General features: G+C 44.1%; 1 protein-coding gene across 10 annotated transcripts in view; it reads left to right on the top strand.

The window, feature by feature from the left end:
• The window catches only part of RALGPS1 (Ral GEF with PH domain and SH3 binding motif 1), a 269975-nt gene that overhangs the window by 12100 nt on the left and 232296 nt on the right, over positions 1 to 25579 (top strand). For 9 of the 10 annotated variants that reach the window (XM_059410788.1, XM_059410790.1, XM_059410789.1 and 6 more), the window contains one exon: positions 17225 to 17303. The exons of the other annotated variant lie outside the window; for it this stretch is intronic. The gene's annotated coding sequence lies outside the window, so the exon portion shown is untranslated. The remainder of the gene's footprint in view (positions 1 to 17224; positions 17304 to 25579) is intronic. 10 annotated transcript variants of the gene reach the window in all.

Genomic DNA, 25579 nt, shown 5'->3' with positions numbered 1-25579 from the left:
CCAGCGAAGGAGTAAGAGAAGGGTCAGTGAGGAAGGAGTAACCCAGGAAGATGATGGTATGGAAATTGGTGGTTGGGCCATCCCCTCCAGCTCTCTCTGCAGGCCCTCTGCCCCTGCCTCCCGAAGCTGGGTGCTCCGGGGCCTCCCACTGACACTCTTAATTTCACTAATGCTGAAGCCAGTCTCACACGAGGGAGGTTATTTGTTATTTTGCTTCTGTGTGCAAAAGACTAAGGGAGGCTCTTAGCTGCAGCCAGTGTCTGAACCCTTCAGCTTCTCTTAGAACCTTCTCAAGCAGTCTCCTCATGCCTTATACTGGTGGTCTTTTGGTCTCTGGCTCCTGAAATCTCTGGCTCCTGAAGCAGGAAAGTTGGGGCCCCATCTGGGTCTGAGTCAGGAACCTTGGTGGGGAGGGTGTGTGTCTAGACCCTAGGAAAGGGAGATATCAGAACTATGGAAGTCCTGGGAAGATGATAAAACCATGTAGACTGGACTAAGGTGGTGTGGGAGCCCTGTGACTGGGACGTGCATCCTTGGCCCCCTGTGTATCCTGAGCTTGGGTAGCAGCTCAGAGCCTGTTGTACAATCTCCAGAAATTATAGATGGGTCTCAGAGTTAGAGCACGTGAGGTTTACTCAGATTGCTCATGGAGGAGGATCCTGAATTAGGAAAAGTGGAAGTCCATCCCGCTGGTTAGCCTGAATGCCTGAGATCAGCTTTTAGAACCCAGTGAAGAGCCTTTAATCTGAGACAGTCAACAAGAATCTGGTATCTGATCCTATATGTCTTTATTACCCTGAACCCAAAGACCTGGAAGCATGGGATGGGCAGAGACCTGGTTGGCACTGGCCCTGGTGCTGAAAACCACCGCTGAGTGGTGGTGAGAAAGGATCAAGGAAAATTCAAGAGGAGTAGCTGTCCTTAATATCAGGGTCCACCACCCTAGTATGAAGTCATTTGCCCCACAGGAAAGGAAAAAGAAGAAGGATTAATGTTAATTGAGCTGAAAACCTTCAGTGCTTAGCAAAGAGAAGGGAGCAGATGAGGGGGTGGGAGTATGTGTACCAGCAGAGCATAAAACGCCATTCAGCTCTTGGGGGAGGAACATAGAGAAATGGTTCAGAATTTGGGGCTGACTGAGCTGGGTTCAGATTCTGCTTTTGCTCAAGGACGCACTATCATAGCCAGTGAAGATGCTCTTATGGATGGTGTGTTCCTGGGAATGTGACCTAAGCTCCTGGGGCCTCACTCACTAGGGTTAGTTTTCTCACTCTAAGTGGGTGGTATAACATTGCCCACCTTAGGGAACTATTGTAAGGACTCAGTGGTATATTAGCATGGGGAAGGTGCTTATCAAAGTATCTGTCACAGAATAATGGCTCAATAATCGACAGTAATAATGGTGACAACAACGACAACGACGATGATACGGTCCTCGTGTGAGTACAGCTTGGAAACCTGCACTGGAAGGAACCCCACCGGTGTAGCACGTGTATGACGTAAAGAGGAACTTCAGTAAGAATCAGTTCAGCTGTGTGAACATCACCATATGGGAGGGAAGACTGGATCCGCTGGCAAAGATTCAAACACTGAGAGGATAAGTGTGACCATGGGGAATCCCAGAAACATTATGTGATAGGAAATGAAACAGCACTAGGCCAGGAACTTTGATCAAAGGAGTTTTGTTGGCTGTAAAGCAGAGAGGCAAAAGGCTCCTGGATCAACAGCTGGAGGTGATAAGGACAAAACAGCGCATTAGCCTTTGTCTTTAGTGATGGTGTGGATTTGTATCACCTCTTCTCTCTCCCTGAGTATTTTGCTGAACATTGGGGGAGGTGGCATTAGAGATTATTTTTACCTGATGTTTGTTTGTTAATGCCAAAGTCTCAATTTTTTTTTTTTTTCCCAACGTCTCATTTTTATGACTAGGCTTGTTACTGAGTAGCCTCCTATTAAATGCTTTTTGAATGGATAGGATGAAAATCATTCGGTTGATAAGCCATCATTTAATTTCTGGCTCTTTCCAGGGAAGTCTAAACATAGTAATAGTGACAATACCATGTCTCCAAATGTTGGCAATTCCAATGAGATAATCTATAAAACTTGGTAAAATAGTGATATTCATCTGGAAAAATAAATTGGTAGAAACATTGACAAATTTATAGGGCAATGAAATGGCCTTCATTCTCCCAGATTCCTGTTCATTTCAACAAATATTTGAGTTTGTCTGCTGTGTATGAAAACAGTGCTGGACCCTTTGTTGGGGGAATATAAAAATAGATATTGGTTGGGTATATTTTACAGTACATATTCTCATAACCCTTATCTTTCTCCTTAGGAGGGAGGAGGGTATGAGTGACAGAAAACTAAAATAACAAAGACATAAATAAGATAGAAATTTCTCTCTTATGTGTGAGAAGTCAAGAGGTAATCGGGTTGGGGAGTTATAGAGCCTACGTGGTTAGAGACTCAGGTTCTTTCTGTCTTGTTCCATGATGAGGTTCTCTTGGGAATGGCTTCCAAGTCTGAGGTCACTTCAAGTCCTGAAATGGCTGCTGGATCTCTAGCTTTTTGCATCTGCATTCCAGCCTTTAGGGGCCATTTTCCAGAATTTGTGCATGATAGTTTTTGCAGCCCATTGGCCTGATCTTTACCATATGGCTACACCGAACAATAAAGGAGGTTGGGAAATGTAATCTCTATTCAAGGTAACCATATGTCCATCTAAAAACCAGAATTTCTGTTACTAAAGAAGGAGAAGAAGATGGCTATTGGGGGCCAGCTTCACCATTACTGGCCCTGTTTAACAGATGTGGAGTCTCAGAGTAGAGATTAACCAGGTATATATGGCCTATAAATGGTTGAACCTTCACAACTTACAATAAAGCAATAATTTATTCTTTTTTTAAAAGATTTTATCTATTTATTTGACAGACAGAGATCACAAGTAGGCAGAGAGGCAGGCAGAGAGAGAGAGAGAGAGAGAGGAGGAAGCAGGCTCCCTACTGAGCAGAGAGCCCGATTCAGGGCTTGATCCCAGGACCCTGGGATCATGACCTGAGCTGAGGGCGGAGGCCTCAACCCACTGAGCCATCCAGGTGCCCCAATAATTTATTAATTCTATATGGTGCTTGGGTAAGAGCAGGAAACTAGACTGGAAAAGAAGTGGGTTTTTTTTTTTTTTTTCCCCCTAACTTGTCCAGTAGCTTAATTCATGAGCCATCAGAAGTTACACAATAGCGAGGGAGGGAACGATTATTACATTGTTGGGCCACTTGGCTTTCAAAGCTAGAAAGAATTGCTTGACCTCCTGTTGCAGTGGAAACTCCAGCTGAGTGTTAGTGAAAGGAGAAACCTGGAGTTAAAGACAGGAAGATGTATGCTGAGCTCTATCGTGGGATCTAGAAGAGGTGGGCTGCACGACTCGGGTTGGGAGGAGTTAGGAGGCAGAACTTCCCCTATCTACTTTCTATCTTTGTGTAATGCCTGAGTCACAGACAAAGGACTTTATTACTAGCATCAGTGTGTATGTCCATTTCCCTTACCCCCACTTCCCATGGGGGTGATTCCATAGGTTGGGATGGATGCTGTGCACTGTCACAGCTGGGAAACACTGATCTGGGGGACCTGTGGCTTTATAGCAGGCAGTAAGTAAGCCTGCTTTTCAGCCCTGAGGGAGACAGTGTCTCATCCCCCCAGGTACAACCCTGAAAAATGGGCTGGTTAAAGGTGGTCAGGACCTTGCATTCTTGGTATGCCCATGTGGGAGTGCCAGAGACCCTGGAGGAGAGCCCCTAACAGGTGGTTGCTGGGATTAAATGGGATAATGTGTGCAGAGCATGTGCCAATAAAAACACATGTTTGACCAGGGGCGCCTGGGTGGCTCGGTGGGTTGAGCCTCTGCCTTCGGCTTGGGTTATGATCTCAGGGTCCTGGGATTGAGCCCTGTGTCGGGCTCCCTGCTCAGCAGGGAGCCTGCTTCCCCCCTCTTTCTGCCTGCCTCTCTGCCTACTTGTGATCTCTCTGTATCAAATAAATAAAATAAAAATTAAAACTTAATAAAATTTATAAAATTTAATAATAAAAATTAAAAACTCTTGGGGCACCTTGGGTGGCTCAGTGGATTAAAGCCTCTGCCTTCTGCCCGGGTCATGAACTCGGGGTCATGGGATCAAGCCCCACATCAGGCTCCCTGCTCAGCGGGGATCCTGCTTTCCCCTCCCTCTCTGCCTGCCTCTTTGCCTGCCTCTCTGCCTACTTGTGATCTCTGTCTGTCAAACAAACAAATAAAATCTTTAAAAAAAAATTAAAAACTCTTGACCAATATTAACCCTTATAATGTCTGTAGGCTCTGAAAAGACAAGCCCAGCAATGACATAGTTATCACAGTGCTTTCTACCTGGTCTTCAGTGTTTAGATAAGACAGAAGGTTCTAGAATGGATGGGATGCTGGGCAGACTGACAAGGAAAGACTAACTCTCCGTTGCTTGTGTATAGCTTCTTGTCTGCTTTTCTTTTCTTTCTTTCTTCCTTCCTTTCTTTCTTTCTTTTTTTTTTTTTTTAATTTTCTTTTCTTATATACATTTTATACCCAGTACTTCCCTAGGGCATGTACTCTGCTAGCTTTTGGTAAATTATTTATAATTCTCTTTTTTCTTATGTGTAATCAAATGAAATCTATTTCTTGAGCTTAACATTTGTGGTTTGCTTAACTTTAAAAAAAGTATAGCAAGTTTTCTTAAGAAATAGGTTATTACTTGCTTATACATGTATTTAATAAAATCCTGGATAATTGACTCCAAACTAAAATGAAAGTTTAAATCTGTATGACTTATAAGAGTACTATAAAAAAATGTAGAGCCTGGTGATGTTTAAAGGTGAGCTCAGCTTTCCAGTGTTATAGAAGAGGAAACTGAGGCAAGAGATAGGAAGGCAGTCACTGAAGCGTGCTGAGTGACAGATGCTGTGCCGGGCCTTCACCCACAGCCCTGTCTGAGAAGCCTTGAGTGCATTAGGGTGAATAGAGAGAGGACCAAAGAGAATCTGTCTACAATTTTTAGGTAGATATCGGGCCAGACCTCACCTGTCCTCAACTGAAAATGAACAAAAACGAAAAGGAGCACTAGAGAGGAGGCACTCAGGATCAAGGGAAATGAGCAAAGGCATGCGGGAAAAAGAGGAAGAGCAAGCTTTGGGAAAACGGTTTCCCAGCTTCAAACATCATCTTCTTTGTCCTCTCAAGAAGTTCTCGATGCTGTGAAAGGTGAGACGATGATGAATCAGCAGACAGAGACGAGGAAGGGGCTTGTGGACTCAGAGCACATAAGGAGATAAAGCACATGGTGCCCCATCTGGAATTGTGGCACTGCCGAGAAAGGGCGTCAGGAGGAGGACACTGGTGCTCTCAGAAGGGACGAGAAGTAGCAGAGGAGGCCCCAGATGTGGATGATGGACCTGACTGGAGATGGGCACACATGGCATAGAAGGAAGCCACGAGCTTTCTGAACGGAAGAAGGACCCGAATCTGTAGATTATAATGGCTCATTGAGAACTAGGCAAAATTAGCAAAAATTAGCTACCACCTTAAATAGCTAGGTGAAGTAATTTTTTCACTTTAAGAATAAGGAGAGGATACCACTAGCATCCGGGCAGGAGGTGAGGAAATCAAAGAAAAAAAATTTAGCTAGGCTCAGACTTACCTACAGCATAGGAGCCGGAGAGCAGGGAGGCAGTGCCCATTGAGTTCTGAGGGAAAATGCCGTGACCAAAGAATTTTATTCTCTGTCCCGTTTTAGTTCCTATTGGATGGTAACAGAAATTCTTTTCAGTTGTGCAAGGACATACCTTATGTGTAGCTTTTGCTACACCTATGCACCATTTGGGGGGGAAATACTGGAAAGCATGCTTGTGTCACTGAGAGATGAATTAATATAAAAGACCGTCCGTGGGCAAGTCAAAGAAGGAAAGGACCGGCAGTGAGAGTGGAGCCATTGAAGTAGAAAATGATTTCAAAGTAGTAGTTGTGATGATGAGTGTGAAATATAATACACATGAAATCATGGTGAGAAGATATAACATGAAGCCATAATTAACAGAAAAAGCAGGAAATCCTGCTTTTTCCTGTGCACATGAGCACACTCTGCCCTATACAGAACTCTACGGACACGGTGGAATAAAAGATTTGAAAGCAAGCTCTCTGCCCGCCAGTCTGCCTGGGTGTGTGTTTTCTAACCAATAAAGTGCTGTGCAGGTGTACAGTATGCCTGGGGCCACTTTGGTGGTGACTCCTCTGGGCCTCATCTATTTGAACTGCCCTGAGAGGTTTGCTTGGCACCTTAATTTTTTTTTTTTTAAGATTTTATTTATTTATTTGAGAGAGAGAGAGGGCGAGCCCACAAGTGGTGGGGAGTGGCAAAGGGAGAAGGAGAAACAGACTCCCCACGGAGCAAGGATCCCAATGTGGGGCTCAATCCCGGAACCCCAGGAGCATGAACTGAACCAAAGGCAGCCAGCCGCTTAACTGACCGAGCCACCCAGGCACCCCCTGCACCGTCATTCTGTAGGACGGCATATTGCTGATGGAAATGTAAAATGGTGTAAATTCTTTGGAAAACAATTTGGCAGTTTCTTAAAAAATTAAACATCAAGTTACCTTGTGACCGAATAATTCCATTGCTAGGTATGTACCCACGAGAACTGAAAACAGACACTTACGTGAAAACTTGTACGGGCATGTTCATAGCAGTAGCAGTGTTATTCGTACTACACAGAGCTGGGCACATCCGCAGTATGCAATATTATTTAGCTACAAAATAACAAAGTACTGATTCATGCTGCAATGTGGATGAACCTGGATGCATTCTAGAGAAACCAGACACGAAAGGCCCATACTGCATGATTCTGTTTTTATGAAATGTCTAGAAGAAGCAAATCTGTGGAGACAGTAGGTTAGTGGCTGCCAGGGAGATGATGGAATAGGATTGAGTGCTAACTGGTACAGGGTTTCTTTTGGGGCTGATGAAAATATTCTGGAATTAGGTAGAGAGGATGACCATACAACTTAGTGAATATGCTAAAACCTGCTGAGTTCTACAGTTTAAAAGGGCCCATTTTATGGTATGTAATTATGTCTCAATTAAAAAAATAGTTCTTTTCCAGGGTGCTTGGGTGGCTCAGTTGGTTGACTGGCTCCCTTCGACTCCGATCATGATCCTGAAGTGCTGGGATCGAGTCCGGCATCGGGCTCCCTGCTCGGCGGGGAGCTTCTCCCTCTGACCTTTCCCCTCTCATGCTTGCTATCTCTCATTCTCTTTCTCTCAAATAAATACATTAAATCTTTAAGAAAAATAGTTCTTTTCCTTATTTTTTTATTTTTAATTTTATTGTTTTCCCCATTTGTAGTATTTAAATTCAGTTAATTAACATAAAATGTATTATTGGTTTCAGAGGTAGAGGTCAGTGTTTCATCCGTCTTACATAATGCCCAGTGCTCATTACATCACGTGCCTTCCTTAATATCTGTCACCCGCTTACCCCACCCCCACCTCCTTCCCCTCCAGCAGCCCTGTTTGTTTCTTGTGATTAAGAGTCTCTTATGATTTGTCTCCCTCTCTGCTTTCATTTTGTTTTATTTTTTCCTTTCTTCCCCTATGATCCTCTGTTTTGTTTTCTAAATTCCACTTATGAGTGAGATCATATGATAATTATCTTTCTCTGGTTGAGTTATTTCGCTTAGCATGATACCCTCTAGTTCCATCCACATCATTGCAAATGGCAAGATTTCATTTTTTGATGGCTGAGTAATATTCCAATGTGTGTGTGTGTGTGTGTGCGCACGCGTATGTATCTCCCACATCTTCTTTATCTACTCATCTGTTGATGGACATTTGGGTTCTTCCCATAGTTTGGCTATGGTGGACATTGCTGCTGTAAACATTGGGATGCATGTGCCCCTTCAGATCACTACATTTGTATCTTTGGGGTAAATACCCAGTAGTGTGATTGCTGGGTCGTAGGGTAGCTCTGTTTTCAACTTTTTGAGGAACCTCCATGCTGTTTCCAAAGTGGCTGCACCAGCTTGCATTTCCACTGACCGTGTAGGAGGGTTCCCCTTTATCCACATCCTCAGCAACATCTTTTGTTTCCTGTATTGTTAATTTCAGCCATTCTGACCCGTGTGAGGTGATCTTATTGTAGTTTTGATTTGTATTTCCATAGTGCTGAGTGATGTTGAACATTTTTTGTGTGTGTCTGTACCTTCTTTGGAGAATTGTCTTTTCATGTCTCCTGCCCATTTATTGATTGGATTATTTGTTCTTTGGGTGTTGAATTTGATAAGTTCTTTATAGATTTTGGATACTAGCCCTTTATCTAATGTGTCATTGGCAAATACTTCTTCTATTCTGTTGGCTATCTTTAGGTTTTGTCGACTCTTTCCTTTACTGTGCAAAAGCTTTTTATCCTGAAGTCACAATAGTTCATTTTTGCCTTTGTTTCCCTTACTTTTGGAGATGTGTCTAGCAAGAAGTTGCTGTGGGCGAGATCACAGACGTTGCTGCCTGTGTTCTCTAGGATCTTGATGGATTCCTGTCTCAGATTTAGGTCTTTCATCCATTTTGAGTCTATTTTTTGTGAATGGTTTAAGGAAATGGTCCAGTTTCATTCTTCTGCATGTGGTTGTCCAGTTTTCCCAACACCATTTATGGAAGAGACTCTCCTTTTTCCATTGGATGGTCATTCTTTCCTGCTTTGTTGAAGATTAGTTGACCAGAGTTGAGGGTCCATTTCTGGATTCCCTATTCTGCTCCATTGATTGGTGCATCTGTTTTTATACCAGTACCATACTGTCTTGATCATTACAGCTTCGTAATAGAACCTGAAGTCTGGAATTGTGATGCCACCAGCTTTGCTTTGCTTTTTCAACATCCCTTTGGCTATTCAGGTTTTTTTTTCTGGTTCCATACAAATTTTATGATTATATGTTTCAACTCTGTGAAAAAAGCTAATGATATTTTGGTAGTAATTGCTTTGACTGTGTAGATTGCTCTAGGTAGCATAGACATTGTTTTTTTAAAGATTTTATTTTTATTTATTTGACAGAGATCACAAGTAGACAGAGAGAGAGAGGAGGAAGCAGGCTCCCTGCTGAGCAGAGACCCTGATGCGGGGCTCGACCCCTGGACCCTGGCATCATGACCTGAGCCGAAGGCAGAGGCTTTAACCCACTGAGCCACCCAGGCGCCCCTAGCATAGACATTTTAACAATATTTGTTTTTTCAGTCCATGAGCATGGAACGTTTTCCCATTTCTTTCTTTCCTTTTTTTAAAGATTTTCTTTATTTGAGAGAGAGAATGAGCAGGAGGAGGGACAGAGGGTGAAGGAGAAGCAGACTTCCCACTGAGCAGGGAGCCTGATGTAGGGCTCAATCCCAGGACCCCAGGATCATGACCTGAGCCCAGGGCAGCTGCTTAACCAATTGAGCCACCCAGGCTCCCCCGTTTTCCATTTCTTTGTGTCTCTCTCAATTTCTTTCATTAGTGTTCTATACTTTTCTGAGTATAGATCCTTTGCCTTTTTGGTTAGGTTTATTCCTAGGTTATCTTATGGTTTTGGATGCAATTGTAAATGGGATCGACTCCTTAATTTCTCTTTCTTCTGTCTCATTTTTAGTTTATAGAAATGCAACTGATTTTTGTGCAGTAATTTTTATATCCTGCCATGTTTTTGAATTCCCATATGAGTCTAGCAATTTTGGGGTGGAGTCTTGTGGATTTTCCACATACCAGATGCCTTTTATTTCTTTTTGTTGTCTAATTGCTGGGGCTAGGATTTCTAGTACGATGTTGAGCAGCAGTAGTGATAGTGGACATCTCTGCCGTGTTCTGACCTTTGGGGAAAAGCTCAGTTTTTCCCCATTGAGAATGATATTCACTGTGGGCATTTAATATATGGCTTTTATGATAATGAGGTATGTTCCCTCTGTCACTACATTTTGAAACGTTTTAATCAAGAAAGGATGCTGTACTTTGTCACATACCTTTTCTGCATCTTTTGAGAGGATCATATGGTTCTTGTCCTTTCTTTATTTATATAGTGTATCACATTGATTTATTCATGGATGTTGAACCACCCTTGCAGTCCAGGAGTAAATCCAACTTGGTCGTGGTGCCTAATCCTTTTAATATACTGTTGGATCCTATTGGCTGGTATTTTGTTGAGAATTTTGGCATCCATGTTCATCAGATATATTGGTTTGTAATTCTCCTTTTTGGTGGGGTCTTTGGTTTTGGGATTGAAGAGGTAATGCTGGCCTCATAAAAAGAGTTTGGAAGTTTTCCTTCCATTTCAATTTTTTGAAACAGCTTCAGAAGAATAGGCATTAATTCTTCTTTAAATGTTTGGTAGAATTCCCCTGGGAAGCCATCTGGCCCTGGACTCCTGTTTGTTGGGAGATTTTTTTTTTTTAAAGATTATTTATTTATTTATTTATTTGACAGAGAGAGAGAGAGAGAGAGAGAGAGAGAGAGAGATCACAAGTAGGCAGAGAGGGAGGGAGAAGCAGACTCCCTGCTGAGCAGAGAGCCTGATTCAGGTCTCGATCCCAGAACCCTGAGATGATGACCTGAGCTGAAGGCAGAGAGGCTCAACCGACTGAGCCACCCAGGCGCCCCTGTTGGGAGATTTTTTTTTGAATAGTGCTTCAGTTTCCTTGCTGGTTATGGGTCTATTCATGTTTTCTATTTCTTCCTGTTTCAGTTTTGGTAGTTTATACTCTCTAAGAATGGACCCATTTCTTTCAGATTGCCAATTTTTTTTTTTCATATTGTTGCTCATAATATGTTCTTAAAATTGTTTGTATTTCTTTGGTGTTGGTTGTCATGTCTCCTTTTTCATTCAGGATTTTATTTATTTGGGTGCTTCCTTTTTTCTTTTTGATAAGTCTGGCCAGGGGTTTATCAATCTTCATAATTCTTTCAGAGAACCAGTTCCTAGTTTCATTGATCTGTTCTGCTGTTCTTTTGGTTTCATGTCATTGATTTCTGCTCTAATCTTTATTATTTCTCTTCTCCTGCTAGGTTTTATTGCTGTTCTTTCTCTAGCTCCTTTAGATGTTAAGTTTAGGTTATGTATTTGAGACCTTTCTTGTTTCTTGAAAAACAAAGAAAAAGTCTGTAATGCTTCCCTCTTAGGACTGCCTTTGCTACATCCCAAAGGTTTTGAACAGTTGTGTTTTCATTTTCATTTATTTCCATGAACTTTTAAAATCCTTCTTTAATTTCCTGGTTGACCCATTCATTCTTTAATAAGATGCTCTTTAGCCTCCATTTTTTAGTGTTCTTTCCAAATTTCTTCTTGTAATTGAGCTCTAGTTTCAAAGCACTGTAGTACACAAATAGGCAGGGAATGATGCAGATCTTTTGGTACCAGTTGAGACCTGATTTGTGACCCAGTACGTGATCTATTCTGGAGAATGTTCCATGTGCACTCAAGAAGGATACGTATTCTGTTGCTTTAGGATGGAATGTTCTGAATATATCTGTGAAGTCCATCTGGTCCAGTGTGTCATTCAAAGCCCGTGTTTCCTTGTTCATCTTCTCCTTAGATGATCTGTCCATTGCAATGAGTGGGGTGTTAAAGTCACCTATTATTACTACTATTATCGATGTGTTTCTTTAATTTTGTTATTAATGGGCATATATAAAAGGCTGCTCCCATGTTAGGGGAATAAATATTTATAATTGTTAGATCTTCTGGTTGGATAGACCCCTTAATTATGATATAGTGTCCTTTCTTGTTTCTTATTACAGTCTTTGGTTTAAAATCTAATTTGTTTGATATAAGGATTGCCACCCCAGCTTTCTTTTGATGTCCATTAGCATGATAAATGGTTTTCCACCCCCTCACCTTAAGTCTGGAGGTTTCCTTGGGTCTAAAATGAGTGTCTTTCAGACAGCATATCGATGGATCTTGCTTTTATTATTTTTTTTTTTTTTTAAATCTAAACTGGTACACTGTGTCTTTTGATTGGGGCATTTAGTCCATTTCATTCCAAGTAACTATTGAAAGATATGAATTTAGTGCCATTGTATTACTTGTAAAATGACTGTTTCTGTATATTGTCTGTGTTCCTTTCTGATCTGTGGTACTTTTGGGCTCTCTTTTTGCTTAAAGGATCCCTTTTAATATTTCTTGTAGGGCTGGTTTGGTGGGCACAGGTTCTTTTAGTTTCTGTTTATCATGGAAGCTTTTTATCACTCTTTCTATTTTTTTTTTAAAGATTTTATTTATTTATTTGACAGACAGAGATCACAAGTAGGCAGAGAAGCAGGCAGAGGGAGAGAGGGAGGGAAGCAGGCTCCCTGATGAGCAGAGAGCCCAATGCGGGGCTTGATCCCAGGACCCTGAGACCATGACCTGAGCCGAAGGCAGAGGCTTAACCCACTGAGCCACACAGGTGCCCCACTCTTTCTATTTTGAATGACATCCTAGCTGGATAAAGTATTCTTGGCTGCATACTTTTCTCATTTAGCACCTTGAATGTATCATGCCAGTCTTTTCAGGCCTGCCAGCTCTTTGTGGATAGGTCTGCTGCCAAATCTAATGTTTCTACCCTTGTAGGTTACAGATCTGTTGTCCTGAGCTGCTTTCAGGATTTTCTCTTTGTCTGAGATTTGCAGGTCTCACTATTATATGTCAGGGTGTTGGCTTATTTTTATTGATTTTGAGGGGAGTTCTCTGTGCCTCCTGGACTTGGATGCCTGTTTCCTTCCCCAGATTAGGGAAGTTCTCCACTGTAATTTGCTCCAATGTACCTTCTGCCCCTCTCTCTTTCCTCTTCTTCTAGGATCCCAATTATTCTCATATTGTTTTGCTTTATGGTGTCTCTTATCTCTTGAATTCTTCCCTCATGATCCACCAGTTGTTTATCTTTTTTTCTCAGCTTCTTTATGCTCCATCATTTTGTCTAATATATCACTATTTTTCTCTTCTGCCTCATTTATCCTAGCAGTCAGAGCCTCTATTTTTTAAAATTACATCTCATTAATAGCCTTTTTTATTTCAACTTGGTTAGATTTTAGTCCCTTTGTTTCTCCAGAAAGGAATTTTCTAGTGTCTTCTGCTTTTTTCAAGCCCATCTAGTATCTTTATAATTGTTATTCTGAACTCTTATTATGACTTCTTACTTACGTCCATACTGACTAGGTCCCTGGCAGTCAGTATTGCCTCTTCTCTTTTTTGAGGTATGTTTTCCCGTCTTGTTGTTTTTGCAGAAAGTTGTCATTTTTCTATTTGTAGAGTTGCAGCTATTCTTTTCTTTGACCTCTGGTTGAGTTCATGGGTGTTCAGAGTTATTTGATAGCTATTCAGCTGAATTCCTGGGACCAGAGGAAACTAAGGTCTCCTACTCCACTATTTTGGACTTCTCTTCCTCTTTTCTTTATTATTAAATATTAATTGTAGAAAAGTAAGAAAAAAAAAGCCCCCCAAAATTAAAAAGCAGCCATTATCTGTTTTTTCTTTTCTTTTTATTTTTATTGTTGAAATATAGTTGACATACAATGTGGTATTAGTTTCGGGTGTATAACATAGTGGTTAGTGATTTGACAAGTCTATACATTACTCAGTGCTTGTCATGATAAATGTAATTACCATCTGTCATGATACATTATGATTGCAGTTATTATTGAATGTATTCCCTGTGCTTTACTTTTTATCTCTGTAACTTTTTTTTTTTAAGGATCTTATTTATTTATTTGACAGAGAGAGACACAGTGGGAGAGGGAGCATAAGTAGGGGGCATGGGAGAGGGAGAAGTCGGCTTCCAGCTGAGCGGGGAGCCCTACACGGGGCTTGATCCCAGGACCCTGGGATCATAACCTGAGCCAAAGCAGCCGCTTAACAGCTGAGCCACCCAGGTAGCCTTGTAACTTATTTTACTTAATACTTATTTAATACTGTTACAGTACTTTGTACCTCTTAATCCCCCTTACCTATTTTGCTTGTCACCCACCCACTTCCCCTCTGGCAACCATCAGTTTTCTGTATTTAAGAGTCTGATATGTTTTTTAGGTTCTCCTTGTAAGCAAAATTGTATTGTATTAGTCTTTCTCTAATTTCGCTTAGCATGATATCATCTAGGTCCATCCATGTTGTCACAGATGGCAAGATCACATTCTCTTCTATGGATGAATAATATTCCATTGTGTATATATGTATGCTCTATTTTCTTTATCCATTCTTCTATCAGTGGACAGTTAAGCTCCTTCCATGTCTTGGCTATTGTAAATTATGCTGCAACAAACATGGGTGTATGTATCTTTTTAAATTAGTGTTTTTATTTTTTTGGGTAAATACCCAGTAGTAGAATTACTGGATCATATGGTATTTCTATTTTTAATTGTTTGAGGAACCTCCATAAGTGTTTTCTTTTCCACAGTGACTGCAACAATTTACATTCCTATCAGCAGTGAACAAGGGCTTGCTTTTCTCCATATCCTTGCCAACACTTGTTATTTCCTGTCTTGTTTGATACTAGCTATTCTGACGGGTGTGAGGTGATATCTCGCTGTGGTTTGGATTTGTATTTCCTTGATGATGAGTGATACTGAGCATCTTTTCATGTGTCTGTTGACCATTTGTATATTTTCTTTTTCTTTTCTTTTTTTTTTTTTAAGATTTTATTTATTTGACAGAGAGATCACCAGTAGGCAGAGAGGCAGGCAGAGAGAGAGAAGGAAGCAGGCTCCCTTCCAAGCAGAGAGCCCGATGTGGGCTCAATCCCAGGACCCTGAGATAATGACCTGAGCCGAAGGCAGAGACTTAACCCACTGAGCCACCCAGGCGCCCCTGGCTATTTGTATATTTTCTTTAGAAAGATACCTATTCAGATCCCTTGGGCATTTTAAAATCTGATTGTTTGGGGTGTTTTTGGTGTTGAGGTATATAAGTTCTTTATATACTTTGGGTATTACACTTTATTGGATATGTTGTTTACAACTATCTTTTCCCATTCACTAGGCTGGCCTTTTGTTTTGTGGATGGATCCCTTTGCTGTATAAATGCTTTTTATTGTGGTGTTGACTTACTTATTTTATAACTGAAAGTTTGAACCTCTTAATCCCTTTCACCTCTTTACCCATGACCCCATCCTCACCTCTGGTCTGGCAACCACCAGTTTGTTCTTTGTATTTAAGAGTTTGGGTGTTTTGTTTTGTTTTAAGATTCTGCATATAAGTGGAATCATATGGTATTTATCTTTCTCTGTCTGGCTTATTTCACTTAGCATGATAGTACCCTCTGTGTCCATCCGTGTTGTTGCAAATGGCAAGATTTTTTTCTTTTTTATCAGCCATCATCTTCTTATTAATGCTTGGGGTATATATGTCTTGACTTTTTCTATGTGTCTGTCTCAAAGTTGGATTGGTAGACCATTTTATGCTGCTTTTCCTGTAATGAGCTGGGTGTTTGGATGGGCATAGTCCGTGGGTGTAGTCTAGAAGCATGTTCTTTTATTAGTGCTATAGCCTCTTGTTATGTTGGAAACAGTATTTCTCTGCAAATACCTGTTTTGAAGTCCAAAGACCTGAAATTCTGCTCTGACTCCCCTTACGTTTGTGATCTTGAGAGAGGCACTTAATTTCACTCTCCCCATCTTTACAAGGAACTGTAATACTTACTTTGTGATATCTTATCCGCCAGGGTGGTTATAATGAAAACAAAACCAAAACCATATCACATGCTGGAGAGGATGTGGAACAGCCAGAACTCCCAGGCCCTGCTGGCGGGAGTATAAACTGTGTCAGCCACGTGGGTAGACGATCCTCTCCTGAAGCTGAACATACACTTACTTGCGACCTAGCAATTCCGCTCCAGGGTGTCAACCCTGTAGAAAGGCATACGAATGTGTACCCAATGTCTTTCTCAAGAATGTTTGGAGCAGCACCACCTATCATAGGCCAGGCTGGAAAATCCCGGTGTCCATCAGCAGTAGAATGGACACATACATGTGGTAAACTCCCACAGTGGACAGCTGTAGTCAGTAAGAGTTAATGAATAACAATTCAATGAAAGATCAGGATGAATGTCCCAGGTATAGTATTCGTTCGGACACAAAGATTATAAACTCTGTGATCCCATTCATTTAAGGTTTGAACAGAACTCATCTACGCTGTTAGAAATGAGAACAGTGGCTGTCCTCGGGGGGTGGGGGGTGGTAGAAGGGGATGCAGTGGGCTCCGGACGGGGGTGGCTGGTGATGTTCCTTCTCTCTGTCTGGCTGTTGGGTGCATGTATTCACTCTGAGAATGCTTGGATGTGTGCACTTATGCTGTGTGCACTTTTCTGTATGTATATTGCACATCTGTAGAAAGTGTGTTTAAGTAGGCTCCATGCCTAGTGTGGAGCCTGAGATCAAGTCGCACGTGCTACTAACTGAGCCGCCAGGTGCCCCTGTAGAAAGTGTATTTAAAACACTGACAAAGGGGTGCCTGTGTGGCCCAGGCAGTTAAGTATCTGCCTTTGGCTCAGGTCATGATCTCAGGGTCCTGGGATCAAGCCTTGTGTAGGGCTCTCTGCTCATTGGCAAACGTGCTTCTCCTTCTTCCTCTGCCCCTTCCCCAGCTAATGCTCTCTTTCTCTCTTTCTGTCTCTCTTTCTCAAATAAATAAAATCTTAAAAAAACAAAACAAAACACTGGAAAAAGGAAGCATATGAGTCACATGCTCCTATTAAAACTTAGTTAATGAGAATGAAGGTGTACTGTTGTACTGTTGGTGAATAATGTAAAATAATCATTTTACCTTATTTATTTCATCTTTATTGCTGTAATCACTTCTTTTATAATGTATGGAACACTTTGGTACATTAGAATGTATGTTTAACTTACAAATAAACATATGTATTTTAGAGGTGTTGGCTTAATAATTCTCAGCTGTTGGTAGTGAAGGGTCTGGAAGTTTGGTGAGCCGAGGCTCGGAGTCATAACAGGGGGGCAGCCGAAGAAGTTGAGTTGATTTTGATACATTTAGGACAGGCTCTGCTACCTGGTAGGCTAGTGGTGGTATCAAATATTGATCTATGGGAAAAGTATTTGACATTTCAAAGAACAGGTTGAAATCTGATCTTAGAGTGCTAACGTTGGTCTGACCTTGCTGAGCTTTGAAAAACAAGTCTTACCATATGGAAACATCGAAGTCAACGGAGTTATTCCTCCTACTTTTACAGTGGCTACTGTTTGGAAAGCAACGTGCTGGGATGGTATATCCTCTTGGCCTGGAATTATGAAGCCCATCATGTATTCCTGGTAAGTTGGTTTATGGACCTTCGTGAGATGCGCTTTCTTGGACAGGCGCCGGAAGGGGCGCGGCGGGACCGGTGATCGGGGGCGGTGCAGCCAGAGAAAGCTCGTGCCCGATGGGGTCGGCGGGGCTGAGGAACTGCAGCCTGGCTTTCGGGGGGCCGGGCGTCCTCAGCCAGGTGTGCAGACGTGTTTCAGGGATTCCTTTGCAGATTAAATGCTGAGGTTTTCTCTGCTGGTTCTTGCACCAGGGGCTTTCCCTTTCTTCTTCCACCTCCTACTTGTACAGAACCTCTTGTTGCTACCCTGTCGTGTTGCCGCCCCTTTGCTTCTGGTGGTCAGAAGGCAGACGTTCTGTGTCTCACTCGCCAATAGCTGGGGTGACTGCCTTTCTCTCAACCTCTGTCAGGTCCCCGTCCCTCCCTGCACACGCCTGTCCTCTTGCTAGTTCAGCTGCCCGCGCAGCTTTCACTCTCCTTGCTCAGACCTTCCTTCCCCAGAAAGGCCAGCTCTCGTGTGAGGTGCTTGGCCATGGGAGGAGGGCGGAAGGCCAGATAAGATGTGGTCGTTGTCTTCAAGAGACTTCACTCTACAGGTCAACCTCTTGTCCCACCTGTCCCCTTTCTTGCTCCCCAAGAGTCTTTGCATCCTCTCTGGCCCCTCTTCCAAGAATGTTTTTCTGCATTACCCGCAGCTGGGGAGCTCCTTTTCTTTTCTTTTCATTTCATTTCATCTCCTCTCCTCTCATTTCATTTCACTATTTTTATTTATTTTTTTATTTTATTGAAAGATTTTATTTATTTGAGAGATAGAATGAGAGAGAGAGAGAGAGAAAGTGAGAGAAAGTGTGCACAAGCCAGTGAAGAGGCAGAGGGAGGGAGAAATAGACTCCTGGCTGAGCAGGGAGCCTGATGTGGAACTTGATCCCAGAACCTTGAGATCATGACCCGAGCTGAAGGCAGAGGCTCAACCAACGGAGCCACACAGGTGCCCCTATTTTTTTTGTGAAGACTTTATTTATTTGAGAGAGAGCACAAGTGTGTGCATGAGCAGGGCAGTGGCAGGCAGAAGGAGAGGGAGAATCAGACTCCCCATGGAGCATGGAGCCTGATGTGGGGCTCCCTCCCAGGACCCTGATAGCATGACCTGAGCCAAAGGCTCTCTCTCTCTCTCTCTCAAATAAATAAATACAATCTTTGAAAAAATATCTTTCAGATTCTTCTGAAAGAAGAATCCGTCAAACCATTATCATGAAAGAGGCAGAAGGTGAAGTTTCTGATGCTTTCCTGCTAGGGATTCAGTCTTCCTTGATGTTGCATAATTAAATACAACACAAGCAGTTCATGTATGTAGTGCTTACTTTCGGGGAATTACTTTCCCCGAAACTTACCTACTGGTGGGAACTGGTTCCCTTAAGGAGGATGCTGGAGACAACTGCTGGTTTAGAGCTGGGAGCACACAGCAAAGAGATTCAGAGAAAAGTGATTTCCCTGAAGTTACACAGCAGGTTAGGGGCAGAGCTGGGATTGGACTCCCTGTCTGCGCTCTTGGGTCTGGTTAGAACTGGATTCCGGGATGAGGTGCCTGGCTGGGTCAGTCAGAAGAGCATGTGACTCTTGATCTTGGAATTGTTGGAGTTTGAGCCTCAGGCTGAGTGTAGAAATTACTTAAAAATAAATTCTAAAAAATGAACTTAAAAAAAATTAAAAGAAGAAAGACCAAAAATAGTGGAACTGGATTTCAGGGGAAAGGCTGTGACTGCCCACTTGTGGTTCATGGGCGATCTGGGCAGGATTGCACCCGGCCTCTGCCAGTGGGAGAGGACTCCTCTTTCTTGTCCTCACCTGGGTGGGGACCCAAGGGCCGAGGATCCCTCCCTGCTACTCAGCGGGAAGATGCCATTCACCAAGGTATTTCCCTTGAGCTCTCTTGAACAGAGGCTCCCAGGCTGTCCGGGCCCCGAGGCTTGCTGCGCTGCAGGAGCCCAGGCCGTCTGTCCTGGGCGGAGGCTGCAGCAACCCGCGTCCTTCCGCAGGCGGAGACAAATGACCACACGCGTTTGGGGACTTGGTCGTAGACAGCAGGGAAGCCAAACTTCACACTTGGAACAGTAGCTTCTTTGAGGCCGGATGAATGGGACGGACGCCTTCAGAACTTTAATTCACAAGAACTTTAATTCACTCCCAAAGGGGTGAGACGGGAGTGTGCCAGAGGCTCTTTTGGGACGAAAAAACGTGGCTTTTAAACTCAGAGATCCGTAGAAGAAGTTGAAAGTAGTGATTTGGGAGGCCAAAGAGAAGAAATGCCTCACAACCCAGAACAATGATACAAAGAAATGGTAATAATGCATTAACAGGTGAGACACTTAGAGGCCTTAGCCAGGAGTCCAGCTGGAGGCCAGTAGAATAGAAAATTCTGGAAGGAGAAAAAGGAACAGATAGAGACGTAATAGAAAAACAGTAGAGGGAAATTTCAGTGAACCGAAGAAAGATGTGATTCTTCAGACGCTGGATTCATCTGGCTCACACTGAAGCCAACACTTAACCTGTTTTCTAGTAAAATTCCTAAACTCCAAGAAGAAAGAGAAAAATCTTAAAATTTTGTACAGAGAAAGCAGCTTTTCAAAGGAAAGAGAATTAGATTCTCATTGGGCTTCCCACATGTGACCCTGGAGGTGGGAAGACCCTGGACCGGTGTCTGCAGACTGTCAAGGAGAGGGGCCACGGGCCTCCATACACCCAGCCCAGAAGCCACCAGAAAGGCGTTTCGGACACATGATGGCGTAAAACATACAGTGCCTGTTCAGTGCAGCTGAGAAAATGCCCGGTCAGTTTCTGCAGCGGAAGGACAGTGAAAGCAGGGCAGAGACGGTGAGACCAGGCAAGAGCACAGGACGCAGCGGGGAGCGCTGTGCCTGTCCTGCGTACGCTTTCATCTCGGGGGCTGGCGCTGCTGCGAGGTGGTTTTTGTTGTGTTCAGTTCATGATAAGCTGAAAATAAAGGTTCTAAACCACGTTTGCAAAACCTTAGGCTTGGGAGAAGGGCTGAGAGTGGGGAAGGAAGCGGTCCATTCTTAGGACACTAATTAAACAGAGCAGATGAAACATAGAGGTGTAGTTGTTTCCTTGTGTTCTGGAAGGAAAAATGTTCAGTTTTGACTTTTGGGGATCAGAAGGTATGTTAGGATGAGATTTGGTTGCATATAGTAGATAGGCCCTGTATAACAATGACATGAACAATAAGGTTTTATATGTTCTCATCTCATGAAAAAGTAAAGAGGTGGACAGTGCTCGGGAAAGAGTTCGTGAGTCCTGGAGCCTGTGGGCCAGCTCCTGACCAGCTTGCATGACCCTCTACTGGAGGTCTTGGAGAGGCAGCTGAGTGTTGCCAGAGCTGTGTGGTTGGGGAAGAAAGACGAACACATGATTCAGGACAACTGTGATGAGTGCCACGGAGGAGGAGGAAGACATAATAGAGGGGGTCACAGAAGGGTTCCTGGAGGAAGGAACGTCTGAAATGAGACTGGAAAGGAGAGCAGGAAGGAGCCAGGAGAAGAGCGGGGAGAAGGATGCTTTCACGGCCCCTGTGGACACCTGGCTGTGAGAGACAGCAGGATAGGCATGGCCACCGGTGAGCTCCAGAAACAGTTTGGCACTGTTCTTGTCTGCACATCTGTCCTTCAGTGGCTGGATGCCACATCCATGCGGCCGGCAGGGGGACCGCACACTCCCCCACAGAACGTGCTCCCCCAGAGGCGGGTTTGGTACCTCTCAGCCCCTTGTTTACTTCCTTGGTGGGGACCACAGCCCTGCCCACTTGGGAGTGGGTTGGAATGCAAGGAATCAGGTTAAGGAAGCACCTGGAAAGCAAGGATAGCAAGGATAGGACATGATGTTCGGATGAAGCCAGTACTGGTTGGGTGTGTTGAAGGTGTCCATAGGGACCCTGAGAGCGATCCCGGCGAGAGGGATCATTAAGGCGAGTCTTACCTGCTTTTAGCTGAGGCTGCTCCTGGGAGGTAGCTTCCACCGGGTCCTGCCCGCGCTGACCCTGAGCCCAGAGTGTGCTGTCCCCCCACTCTGACCCCCTCTCACATCAGCCCCAGGTACTCACATCACTTCTTCCTTCCCCCACCCTCCCCAGTGCTGTAGGGGGTGCTTGTACCCACCGGAGGGCCTTCTCTGCTTGAAGTCCTTTTGTGCAGTCCTTGAACCTTTTTGGGGGGCAGCAGAACCAGGTGACTGGGGGTGCTGTTGGAGTGGCTTAAGCTTCGCAGTCTTGTTCTGACCTTGCCCCTTGTCACAGTAGGTTTGGGGAGTATTTCCTCTATCTTTATTGAGAACGCAGCCAACTGCTGGGTACCGTGCTGGGAGCTGCGGTTCAAATACTAAGAACTTCCTGTGCCAGACACTGTAACAACACTTACCCCACAGGGACGCCTCAGCTCAGGGACTTAATGCCTGCGGAGCCCTGAGATGAGCGCCTGGCACCCCAGCACTCCTGAGTGCCGGTGGCTGGTGCTGCTAGTCCTCACAACAGCTGCACGAGGGGGGCACGGAGGGACAACTGAGGCTTAGAGAGACACTTGCCCGCCATCATGTAGGTGGTAGGTGGCAGAGCTGCATTCAAACCCAGAACATTGGACTTGCAGGTGCCATCTCTGGGGGCGAATGAGATAGCCGTGACTCACCTCGCAGAGCTCCTGGCTGAGTGGGGAGATGCCTGGGGAAGATGCCCTGTCAGGGTGACAGGTGCTGTGGCGGGCTAAATGGAGGCACACAGTGGAGCGGCCCTCCATAGACTGAGGACCAGAAGGACAGAGAAGGGACAAGTGTCCCAGGCAGAGCCCTTGGTGTGATCAGTGTCCCCTCCCCGTCACCGGGGGGTTATCCCTCTGTCTCCTCTGGGCTCTGGTGAAGAGGCGCTGGTTCAGTAGTCTGTGCGCATGCTCAGTTAGTGACTGATCCTTGAGGAGAGGTATGGAACTGCTCGTCCCAGCCACTCTTGGGACCTTGTCCCTTAGGAACTCCTACTGGGGAAGAGCCTCCTCTTCCACAGACTGAGTGACCTGAAGTTGTCACTCTGAATTCCCAGCCTTCTTGGGGACATGTGTGCAGATGGCCTGGTTTTATGGGTCTGTGCTCCCTGACCCACCTCCCCCTTTCTGCCCCTCGAGCACATTTGGCTGTCCATAGGACGGCTCCATTGCAGTTACACATAAATGAATGAAACATTGTAAAGCTAGGATAGAAAATCCAAGCTAAATAGATCTCGCTACGACCCTGTTACCCCAACAGGTGAAATTGCATTTGTGCTGCCCTTTTTCCTTCTAGTTCCCGTCTACAGGGCAGGTAGGTGGTGGTTTGTACAATTGTGCACCTTGCCTTTTTTCCTTGACATGGCAGGAAATGGCCACCAGGTGGTGCCAAAGCACCGGGCAGCGACTCCACCCTCAGGCTGGACTACCTGGCCGTCAGCCATCCCCGAGAGCTTGTCTGTGGAAGTTCAGTTTTCTCTCTGAATGCTCTGCTGCTCACAGCACTATTTTATCACCTACTTTAAAAGAAACAATACTGATGTGTACAAAAAGTGGAAAATGAAAGTGCTGGACACTTTTTTTAAAAAACGGTATTTGTCAGAGAGAAAGAAAACACAAGCAGGCCGAAGCAGGCTCCCCACTGAGCAAGGAGTCCAGCTCAGGATTCCATCCCAGGACCCTTAGATCATGACCCGAGCTGAGAGCAGATGCTTAACTGACTGAGCCACCCAGGCGTCCCGAAAGTGCCGTACACTTTTCAGAAGCAATGATACTAACAGTGGAGTGTGACCACGACCACGTTAGTGCGCAAGTGTTTGAAAACATGTCCAGCACTTCTCAGACCTCCCCATTTCAAATCGTAACCCTCGTCCCCCGCTGCCTGGCCCCAAGCCCTGCTTTACTTTTTCCCTCTCTCACCTTCCGCCGACACTCCGTATGTTTCACTGTGTGCCTTATGTATTGTCCACCGCCTCCGCTAGAATGTAGCGGCGACTTCCAGCTTTTCCTTCGCTGCTCTGTGCCCTGCCCCTAGAGCAGTACCCGACACATACTAGACTTTCAGTCCATCCGGGCTGCGTGAGTTAATAGGGGTGGCTGTGTCCTGAATTGGTGGACTTCTTTCTCTGTCCGTAGATACTGATCTATCTCGTCATTTTAAGCAACTGCTTAGGGTGGTTCGAATGAATGTGCCTTGAGTGGATGTGGCCCAGCTGCCCATACGGAAACACGCCGAAGAGGCTTTCCAGTGTCTTCTTCCCTTCTTTGCAGGTGGTAGTGCAGCCCGTGACCTTGCTGAAACATGCTTTCGCCTTGCCTGTCCGATGATTTCCTTGCCTTGCTCAGACTCGGGGCCAAGTGCTTCACACACAGCATCGCATGTAGTTGCCACACGCACAGGAAAGGTGCTGCTGGTAGTGCCTTTCTTTGCAGGTGACAAGCCAGAGCAGAGAGGACAGGCCCCTCCCGGCCCAGGCAGCACACCTGCCCAGCGTTGAGCTGGACTCTTGGGGGAGTTCTTTGCATACTAAGGATCTGACTTCATCCTTTCTCATGGGACGTTTCAAACACCCCCTCCCTAGTGTTTTTATTGTCTTACATCTTTTTCATGATGTCTTTTCTTACACAGAGTTTTCATTTTTAATGTAGTTAAAGCTGCCAGTGGTTTCCTTTGTTTTTCTGGCTTTTGTATCACCCGAGAGAGGACTTCTTCACTCCAAAGTTACTTTAAAAATAATGATTAGTGTTTCCTCTGGGATTTTTATGGGGATTTTATGTTTGGTTAAATATTATTCTTATATTTGATACTGAGGAAGATTTCATTTTTTTTAAATTCTTTTTTAAGTTTCTATTTAAATTCCAGTTAGTTAACAAACAGTGTAATACTAGTTCGAGGTGTGCAGTTTAATGATTCAACACATACAAAACCCGTTCCTCATCCCCATCACCTAGTTCACCCCCAGCCACCTCCCCTCTGGTAACCGTCAGTGCATTCTCTCTAGTTAAGAGTCTGTTTTTTGGTTCCTCTCTGTCTCTCTCTCTTTTTCTCTATGCTCAATTTGTTTTTCTTAGGATACTTGGTAAGATTTTAAACAAACCCCTCCACCCCCAAGTGAATAGTAAATTGTTTCATCAACATTTATTACATGATCCATCCTTCCCCACTATTTGCAATGCTATCTTGACTAGAGGTTAAGTCTCATGTGTACTTAACCCTGCAATCTGCACTGTGTTCTGTCCTGCTAATCCATTCATCTCTCCGTGGCTTCTTGGCAGGACAGGTCACTTCTCATCCTACTGCTTTTTTTCAAAACTTCTTAGCTTCTAAAAATTATTTTTCCAGATGAAATTTTAAATCAATTTGTTGTATTCCAAAACGAATCCCCTTTGGATTTAGAGTGACCTTGCATTTTATTTATAGATCATTTAGGGAGAATTGATGTCTTTACAATATTGTCTCTTTATTCAGAAGAGCAAAATGTCTCTCCTTTGATTTGTCTTCTTTTTTTGTTAGGAAAATATCAAAATTTGCTTCAAATGATTTCTGTACATTCCTTTTCAAGTTTATCTCTAGGTAACGTTTGGTTAGTAGGCTCTCAGTCTGCTGTGTTTTCTAGCCGGGTGTTGTTTGGACAGAAGAGACCGTTAGTTTTGTGGCCAGATGTCTAACTCTCATAGCTTCTCACCAGTCCAATTCCATTTGCCTCAAATCTTCTAGGAATTCTGAATTTCTGGTTTGGTGATGTCATCCTTCCCTGTATTTCAACACTGCAACAGATTTCTTATTCTTCTTGTTTTTTCATCCCAACAAGATTTGGAGGGGGAAGGCAGCTGTGTGGATCCGGTTCACTGTCTTGGAACATAGACCTGCTTATATGGTTTGGTGGGAAAATGTCACTTCCTCTGTGTGCTTTGGTCCCCGCCCGCGCTCTAGCCCCTGCAGAGTTGTTCGTGCAATATGAAATGAAGTCAGCCTCAAGACCCAAGGATGACGTTCCTCACCTGCCGGCTCCCACCTCATGGGGCGCATCCTTTCTTCTTACTGGGCTTTGTCGTGCCGCTGCCCAGGTGGCTTTCTCTGTCCTCCCGCCAGACCTCGCCCACCCCGCCTTGCTCACAGACAACTTCCTTCCCGTTTAGGTGGGAAGTGCCAGGCTGTGTGCGATGAGTTGGGACTCAGTGACATTTGTGAGGAAGGCCCAAGAATGTGGGGGTTCTGTTCTGCCAACCTGTTCTTCACCTTGAT

Source organism: Mustela nigripes, chromosome 9, assembly GCF_022355385.1.
Source record: "Mustela nigripes isolate SB6536 chromosome 9, MUSNIG.SB6536, whole genome shotgun sequence".
NCBI classification, from domain to species: Eukaryota; Metazoa; Chordata; class Mammalia; order Carnivora; family Mustelidae; genus Mustela; species Mustela nigripes.
This window is presented reverse-complemented; position numbering and strand designations above follow the sequence as displayed.